Raw genomic sequence first — 9635 nt, 5'->3', positions numbered from 1 at the left:
TGATTCTGGAAGAGAAAAGCATTTGAGTCGTAAGAATGTGCAAAGATCACCCTGGCCAATTGGGTGCGTCCCATTCAACCCACTGAGGCACTACAGAGAACAAAAATATAGAAGGGCAAATTTGCTTCCTGTTTGATGGGTGGGCAGTGTAACAGGTGGTAGAGTGCTTGTCTGTTACGTGCCAAGGCCTTGATCCATCCATAGCACTGCAGGAGAGCAAAACTCCCCAGGAGCATCCTATTAAGCTGGACATTCATGTTCTGCTTCCAGGCATGGCTTGTGGCTCTTGGGGCACTGGATTCAAAGTAAGTCTTCCAGTGGCTCCCTGGAGTGATGGTTAGTCATTATGTCAATGACTAGGTGGATATTTCCTAAGAAATCAGTAAAGCACCCCTTGGGGTATGTCTGTGGATTTTTCCCAAGATCACCAGGGCTCTGACCTAATTAATGGTTCAGTTCACTGATGGATTCAAAGTTTGAATGGACTATTGGAAGGTGGTGGAGGTGAGACCTCAGTGGAGGAAGAAGGAAACTGGTGGTTGTTGGTTAAATGGCTGTGCTGCTTGTGACTGGCCCCCGCCGCAGTGGCCATGCTGGCAGAGGAGAGTGCTGATGGGAAAAAATCACAAACCATAGTTACCTTTTAGAGCTTTATTGGGAGACGGGGGCGGGGGGGGGGAGGACAGATGGAAGGAAGGAGCGGAAAGGAAAGAAAGGGGCACACATAGGGGCCACCCGCTTTTAGGCTGGGATGCTGTCACAGGCTGATGATGTAATTAAGGACCGAAATCCTTACAGTGGTTTGTCTCCAAAGGCCATCTCTTGCTCTGGCCCTTCCTGTTCCAGCTTTGCTCCTAGCTGGGAAGAGTTGAATAGCTGTGCTCCACCATGGCTTTCCATGATGATGCACTACCTCACTATAGCTGAGAAGCAATGGAGGCAGCTACCAGGAGCTGAGGCCTCCAAATTGTGAGCCTGAGGATCTTCTCCCTTAAGCTGTTTCTCAGATAGATAGATGGTTTAGATACATAGACAGACAGAGAGACAGACATAGATAGATAGTAGATAGATAGATAGATAGATAGATAGATAGATAGACCAAACTATCTTATTGTTGTTCTCTGTTGAACTCTGACTGAAAAGACTACCAAAAGATCAAGGTCAAATATATATACAATTTAGAATCCAAGACTCAGAAAAAAATGAGAAGAAAAGGAATTTAAAGAAACAATGGGTGAAAACTTGGCAAATTTGCTGAAAAACCTATGTGTATAGATTTAAGATACTCAGCATTCCCAATCAAAATAAGTATATTTTAAAGTTCCTAGACACTTTATAACTAAATATCTGAAACCACACACACAAAAAGTCTTAAGGTCAACTAGTAAAGAATATTATATTCGATACAGAGAAACCAACACAAATTTTTTATCAGAAGCCACAGAGTCTAAAAAGACACAGGAACAAGAACACACTTTAAAAGGCTAAAGGAAGGATTCAACCCAGGATTTATATTAACTATAGACTGATAAAGAACTTCCAAGAATGAAGGTGAAATCAAGTTTCTGAAGGAAGAAACTTCAGGAATTTGTCTACAGATGATCTGTTCTCAATCTGGTAAGCTGGCCTGCTTTACAAGGAAACTGACCCCAGGGAGTGTTTGTTCTCCAAGCATGGACAAAGGCACTAGAAATGCTAATGGCCTGTTGACATCAATGTGAATAGATGCAGAAAGGAATTTTTCTTCTTAAGCTATTAAGTATCTATGCAACTGTGGAAAGCAAAATGTGTACACATATGTAACATACATGGCAGATATGGGGAGCTGCAGAAGGTTATAGAGAGTACCTGCAATTGCAAGGCTTCTACATTTTACATGGACTGGTACAGAGTTAACGCTGAGCTACAGAAGTTGGAAAACGTACATATAATCCCTAGAGCTGTCACTAAAGAAAAACATTTACAAAAAGATACAGTCCCAAGTCCAAACACACAAGTTAAAATGAATTTTAAAAAAATTCCCAAAGAAGGCCTAACAAGGGGAAATAGAAAAAACAAAACAAAACAAAAACAAGCCGAGCGTTGGCGGCATGCACCTTTAATCCCAGCACTTGGGAAGCAGAGGCAGGCAGATCTCTGAGTTCAAGGCCAGCCTGATTTACAAAGTGAGTTCTAGGACAGCCAAAGCAGTAACACAGGGAAACCCTGTCTCGAAAAAAACAAAAACAAACAAACAAGAAACCCTTAGACGTCAAAAGCAAGTAGCAAAATAATAAAGCTATATAGACCGGAATCCAGCCATCAATAGTTAAATACTTTATCCAAACACGCTAAGTAAAAGGCAAACGTTGTCAGACTAAATAAAAATAAGGCCCTGTGCTGCGTGGTTTTGTGTCAACTTGACAAAGCCAAAGTCATCTGAGAGGAGGGAACCTCAATTAAGAAAATGCCCATCGGCTGAGAGATGGCTCAGTGATTAAAAGCACTGGTTGCTCTTCAAGTTGGACCTGGGTTCAAGTCCCAGCATCCACATGGCCGCTCACAACATCTGTAACTCCAGTTCCAGAAAATCTTCACACAGACATACATGCAGGCAAAACACCAATGCACAAAAAAAAAATTAATTAATTAATTAAATAAAGAAAGAAAGAAAGAAAAATGTCCCCATTATATCGGACTATATGCAAGCCTAAAGAACATTTTCTTAACTAGTGATTGATGGGGGAGACCTAGGCCATTGTGGATGAGCCATCCTGGTTTTATGGTTTTGGATTTTATAAGAAAACAGGCTGAGCAATCCAAGCAAGTCAACAAGCAGCACTCCTGTGGAGGCCACAAAGGTTCCTAGTGAGTTCTGAGTTTGCTTTACCCAGCAGGGCTGCATTAGAGAATTGCTTGACCACATGTGTGGTTACCAAGTGATTGGAAAGGGTCTGCACTTGGCTGTGCTAGGGAATAGTCTTTTGCTCCACCCCTTCGTATTCCTATAAAAGGCCCTTTAGAAGAGGCAGGAGGGGCCAGTGGATAATGATCCAGGCCCTCCCGAGGCTCTCCTGTGTTTCTGTTTCTCTCCCCTTTATCCTTCTATCTAACATCTCTTATCCTCACTCCTCAAGGGTACCCTGTCATAAAATGTAGGAGCCGGTCTCCCAGCTGGGCTCCACACACCCCTCATGCTTGTTGTGCCCGCATCTCAAGACCCCAAGCAAGACCACGACAGAGCCAATATCTGATGCCAAACACACAGGGGTTTACTGATAACAAGCAAGCCCAGCTTGTTGGGGAGAGGGGAACGACCCTGAGCTCTCAGAGTGAGGGGTTTTTAAAGGGAAAACCGCAAACAGGGTGATACAAGCCTTTGTGTCATATGATTGGGTGAGGGTATGTAACCTTTGAATTTACTGGTTGGGGGTTATAGTTATCATTTTTGGGCAGGCTGGACAAGTCCCAGGCTCTGTCCTTGAGCTGCCATGGAAGCTGGCTGGCCTCACACGTTCACATTGACCCATGCACGTAGCTCTAAGTTGGTGAGGGTCCCAGAAGGTAAACACTGGCTGAACCTTGAGCAGTCAGAGTATGTGCAGAAAGGGAGCTACTGCAAAGACTATGTCTTTTGTTCATGGCCCTCCAGAAACTGCTTGTTCAAGCCTCAGGAAATTGAAATTGAGGCCTGATCTCTGAAAGAAGACTGACAGCCTGTTATGGCATCTGCTTCGTCCTTTAATTCTGCAAGTGCCTGCCCCAGGCTCCTGCCCCTGATGAATTCTACCTCAAGCTTTTGATGAAGAACTGCTATATGAAACTATGAGTGAAATAAACCTTTTCCTCCTCAACTGCTGTGGGCTGTAGAAATATGAAAGTAGGATTCAGCCGACTATGACAAAGCCACACCTGGAAGGAGCCAAGGGCCTTCCAGAGTAAAGCCAGGGCTCAAGGATCTTGGTGATATTGGCTTTTTGAGTATTAGCCGTTTCCTGCAACAAATTTCTCATGTGCTATTGTAGTTTTTCCATTCCTGGAACAGTGTGTTTGATCATTCAAGGGACACAATTTCTCCTGTACAATTAAAGTATTTGGATATACATCTCCCAACTGTGCTAAAAGCAGTCACACAGCCAGACCCCTAAATTCAGGCCTTCTGTAATTATTGTCATTAGCAACATCTGGCCAGGACCTTCTCAGAGGAAAGTATCTTATCTGAGATACTTCCCAGACTTCCTGAGAACTGACTGCAGACAGATAAGCATCCAGACGTCTGTTAGTGAAGCCTGGTGAATGTGCTAATTAAGTTTATCCCTCCTCTCCTCCAAGTGGTATTTCTAATTCTAGAGCCCTCTTTAACAATTAACCCAGAACTAAAGGCTTTACTTACCAGGTACTTTCAGCTGTGACACAGGGTGCCTAGCTACCGAGCAGACCTACCCCGCCGGACCAGAAAGCAGTTGAACCAGAGAACTGCGGATTGTGTGTGATTTTAAATGGGACTAGGAGAGAGGAAGAGGAAGATTAGAAGAGAGGAATGAGATGGAAGATGGAGAAGAACAAGATGAGGAAGAACTAGATGAAAAAGGAGGAGATGAAGAACTAAGGAGATGGGAAGAATGAGAGAGAGAGAGAAGAGAGAAGAGAGAGAAGAGAGAGAGAGAGAGAGAGAACTTAGAAGGAAAAAAAAGGAGCTAAGATGGGAAGAACTAGACTGATGAGAACCTAGATGGGGCAGAACTAGATGAAGGAATAAGATGGCACATAGAGGGAACAGCAGAAAAATGTAGAGAGAAAATCAGGCAAGAAAGGAGCTGAGTAAGAGAGCAGAATAGAAGCCATGTAGAGAGAGAACTGACTCAGAAGAATAAAGTGAATGGACTAAAGAGTTTCATGTATGTAGATTCATTTGATATTGTTAAGATTAGATTCCTCAGCTGGTTGTTAGATTCTCCATGGACCCTGGAAAAGGCTATTAGAGACTGGACCCCAATAGTCTTGGTTACTCACTTGCTTTTGGTCACAGTGTTTCAGACAGGAATACTAACCCTAACTAAGACAGGCTCTATTATGTTTTTGAAAGCCCATGTAAAGTTTGAATGCAGATACCAAGTAAAGTGTGAACAATAAATGCTATATAAACATTAGCCAAAAGAAAGTGTGCTGGGCCAGAGAGTTGGCTCAGCAGTTATGAGCCTCTAGCTACTCTTCTGGGGGTCCTTGGTTCAATTCCCAGCATCTATGCAGTGGTTCACAATTGTCTGAAAACTCCAGTTCCAGGAGATCCAATGCCCTCTTCTGGACTCTGCAGGCACCAGGCATGCATATGGTACGCAGACATGCATACAGGTAAAACACCCATACACATAAAATAATAAAAGAATTTTAAAGGCATACTAAAATTATACTTAAAGCAAAGCAGATTTAGAGCAATGGCTGTAGCAGGGAGAAGAGTACTGCTGCATGATAAAGGTTAATCCTGCCAGACAACATAACGATCATAATTGTGAATGCACCAAGTGCCTGAAGCCAACAGAAGGACTACATTAAAGAGACGAAATTAAATTATAACTGACTTCAACACTTCTCTCGGGAGCTGTGAGGATGAACAGTCAGAATAGGCAAAACCCAAACCAAATCAAACCCAAACAAAACAAACCAGAAGCCCTGTACAATACTAGCCCATGGCATCACACCACCATTTGTAGACGTCTCCACTGAGTCCAACGGATTGCACAGTACTGGAGTGTGTGATGGCTATGGAGCACCAAGGAGGCCCCAGAAAATAACCGTAACAGTTTTTGTGGAAAAGAACAGCAGTCTGAGCCAGGCGGCAGTGGCGCACACCTTTAATCCCAGCACTTAGGAGGCAGAGCCAGGTGGATTCTGTGAGTTCGAGGCCAGCCTGGTCTACAGAGAGAGATCCAGGGCAGGCACCAAAACTACACAGAGAAACCTGTCTCAAAAAAACAAAAAAACAAAAAAAAGAAAAGAAAAGAAAAAGAAAAGCAGTCTGAGGTTTGGGGGCTACAAGATGGCTCATCAGGTAAAGGTGCTTGCTGCCAAGCCTGATAACCTAAATTCAATCCCAGGACCCTGGATGATGGGCATAGAGAAGAGAATCCTGTAAGTTGTCTTGACCTTCATACACACAGCACCCACACATCTGTGGGCACCCAAATAAATCAATAAATTTAATAAAATGTAAAAGGAGAATAGAAATATGGCAAAGAATGTTCTCAGACTATAAAAGAAATTTAACTAGAAATCAATTACAGAAAGATTACACCAGGCACATGGTACATGGTGCACACACCTTTGAGCCCAGCCCTTGGGAGGCAGAGGCAGGTGGATCTTTGTGAGCTGTGCATCTGAAAGCCAGTCTGGTCTACATAGTGAGACCGTGCCTTGAAAAACCAACTCTGTTGTGTGTGTGTGTGTGTGTGTGTGTGTGTGTGTGTGTGTGTGTGTATAACCCAGAATATTTTGAGTTAACATTTAGTAAATATTGCTGTGATATTTTCGGAATGTCTTCAGCAAGCACATCCCCGTGTGTGAGTGTGTCCATTCCCTGCGGAGACCTTTCTTCAAAGATGACCTGGGGACAAATGAGGTCCACTGATGCTCTCTTTGGTGCATGTCTTAGAAGGGAGTGGGCATTGTGGGTGTAGTGGGGTAGGAGGATAAATAGCTGTGCAGCGCTGCAGGTTTTACGCCCCCACGCGCCCCCCCCCCAAGCAGCATGCCACCACTGAGCCTGTGGAGTGACTGGTTTCCAGTCCTCCTGGCACAACTCACCAGTATGTGATCTTGACCAAGTTATTGAACCTCCTGTGCCTTGACTCCATCTCCTCCCTGTAAGACAGTCAGAACACAGGTCACCGTGCACTCTGCTTCGCCCGAAATGTCCTGGATTAAACTTGTTTTCCCGCTGAAAGGATTAATAGTGCCCTGGTTTGGGTGATGAATGATATGCTCAGTCTGTTTACAGAACCTGTGTATTACAGTTTGTTGAAGAGGTTTTCAATGACAGGCAGCCAACTCAACCCACATTTGAGTGCCTGCGCAGACCAGGCACTGTCCTAGGCAGAAACACGACACAGTGGGAAATAGACCAGTCACTACAGCCAGCTGCTCGGAAATGGCACAGTGACAAGTGCCTGGGTTCTGATGCTAGCGCCCCTCAGTGGGGATCCTGCTCTCGTATGACCAATAGTGACTTTACTTTCTACATGGTATGGGCTCTTAAGAAGATGGAGTGCTTCCCTATTCACAAAGCACGAGTCCCATGTCTGCTTCATACAAAGGTTGTGTAAATACTTCCTGTTAAATAAAAGAAACAGAACTTATCCTATGTTGGGTGAATGAATGCAGTGGCATATGAAATTTTATTTGTAATTATACTGGAGATTTCCTGTTTGGAAAGAAAATAAAATTTTCTCTTCTAGTTATTTCTTCCAAAATAAATAAGAACTCCTTGAACTCATAGCTCCTCCAGGTCTAAAGACAAAAGACTAATAGGGGTTTTTCAAGGTCATGTCTACCTAGTTGTTTTTAAAAACACACAAAAATAGGGCTGGATATATAACTTAGTGGTCCAGGTTTAATAGCTAGTACCCCAAAGTAAGGAAATAGATCACCATGGCTCCACAGTTCTTGTGAGAGCCACAGGAAGCAGATACCATTACCATCCTCCTTATAAGGACATGAAGGCTCACAAAAGTCCAAGGTCATAGAGCTTTGTGTCTTTGATCCAGGTTCCCTCTGGAGGAGAGGTAGCAAGCCCCTACCAGGCCAGAACTGTAACAGGTTCCAAGACTCTAGCACAGCATAGATGCCACGTTGGAGGTACCATTTTGACCTTAAAACCCAGCACATAGGTCCCCAACACCTGCTGAAATGGGAATAAAGACCTAATCCATCAAAGACCTAGTCCATAGTTCCAGGATCCAGGAAGTCCTTAAATGTGCCGACCTTGCCTTTTGGCTTCTGTAGTTCCACTTCTTGCTAACTGAAGTTTGCCAACCAGGATGTGGATTTGTGGCATAAAAAGACAAAGGGCCGGGAGGCTCTGGCCTGGATGATTCGGGAAAGTTCTCCATGCAGCTGCCTGCTGGCAGTAAAGACTTTTTTTTTTTTAAGCTATAAGATTGTTCATGAGGTGGTCTCTGGTAGGGTTTACAGAACACGGGCAAAAACCTCGTATCAAGGCAAACGTGAAGATGCTAAATTGTTCCAGAATTAGACATGGAAAGCCGCGATGGTGAAGTCTTAACCCAATCATGGTGGCGCTCAGGACCACGCATGTGTGTGCAGAAGAGCAAGGCTGAGTTGCTGCGTGCTAGGCAGCAACAGGACACTCTCATCCTTCACGGGATGGGACAACACCTCTCCTGAGTGTGTCAGCCACCGCCTGACTTATCTGACCATGTTTAAAGCTCCCTTTATCCACCCAGGCTTTGACAGATCTCACCTGTCACTGTCAATAACATCCAAACCCCTAGTGCCTTATTTTCTCACTGTCACAGGACCCAGCCATTTCCAATGGTGACTGTATAGGCCCCTCACTCAGCTTCTGCAGATGAAAAGCCAGCAGTGGTAACCATTCTACACTGTAATATACGCACATGAGCACATCCAGTATGCTTCTGCCTCACACCAAACCCTTCAGAATATGCATAGTGTGTCCATTAAATACCGCAATCTTCTCTTTGGTAAGAGCCTTTTCCCCGGAGCCTGGCAAGTGCTCTCCATGTAATGGCTCATTCTTAAAGGTCTCCTGGAGACTGGAAATGATACTAGGGCCTTAAATCTAATAGCATAAGAATCCACCCTTGTTTTAGTCATTTATCTATGATCATAGAGAGGCCCTGAAAAGTGGGCTATCCTTCTTGGTTGAATTGTTTATCTAAAATGCTCTATTATTAATAAAAACGTGGAGTCCAATATCAGGGTAAAACCTGATAGATCAAGAAAGCGATGGAAGAACAACCAGCTGACCCCCTCTCCATGCTTTCCAGATCAAAAAGAGCACGCAAATGCCAAGTCTGTCCCTTCTCCTTCCTGTCCTCTTCCCTATCCTTATTCCTGGCTTCTTTATGGTTAATTCCAGTCAGCTAGTTTCTGACTCCGCCCCCCTCATTCAAGGTTAACTTTATTAACAGTCTCGGAGTGTTCAGTGCCATTGACTATCCCAAACCGTGGTCTCCTCACACACCTCAGGGCAATCCTGATTTAGCAGACTTAGATCTAACTCAAGTTCTGTGTGCAACCATGGCTGACTGCCCAACTGAAGGAGATGGCTCATATCCCTGAAATGGGCCACAAGACTGTCCAAGCCTCTAATCTGTTCCCAGTGGCAGTGCGATGTTATAGACCAAAGACCAGAATAAAGAACAAAGGCGGAAAATTGTAGAATTATGAAAATAAGGATCAAGTGTTTTTCCCTTTAAACATTAATTACTTTAAATGTGTAATATTAAAGATGCAATCATTGGTCCTGCTTAACACTCTTTAGGGGCAAACTTCCTCTGCCTTCTCTGTTCTGTTGCTTCCAATAGTTAACTAAGGACAGAGCAAAGTTCTCTTGAGCATTCTGCGTGGCTAATCATACTGATTCCCTTCGTGAGCTGCTTTGAATCACTGTTGATCTG

The sequence above is a fragment of the Peromyscus leucopus genome, unplaced genomic scaffold (genome assembly GCF_004664715.2).
Source record: "Peromyscus leucopus breed LL Stock unplaced genomic scaffold, UCI_PerLeu_2.1 scaffold_137, whole genome shotgun sequence".
Taxonomy (NCBI): Eukaryota; Metazoa; Chordata; class Mammalia; order Rodentia; family Cricetidae; genus Peromyscus; species Peromyscus leucopus.
The sequence above is the reverse complement of the archived record's forward strand: the minus strand, read 5'-3'. Positions refer to the sequence as shown.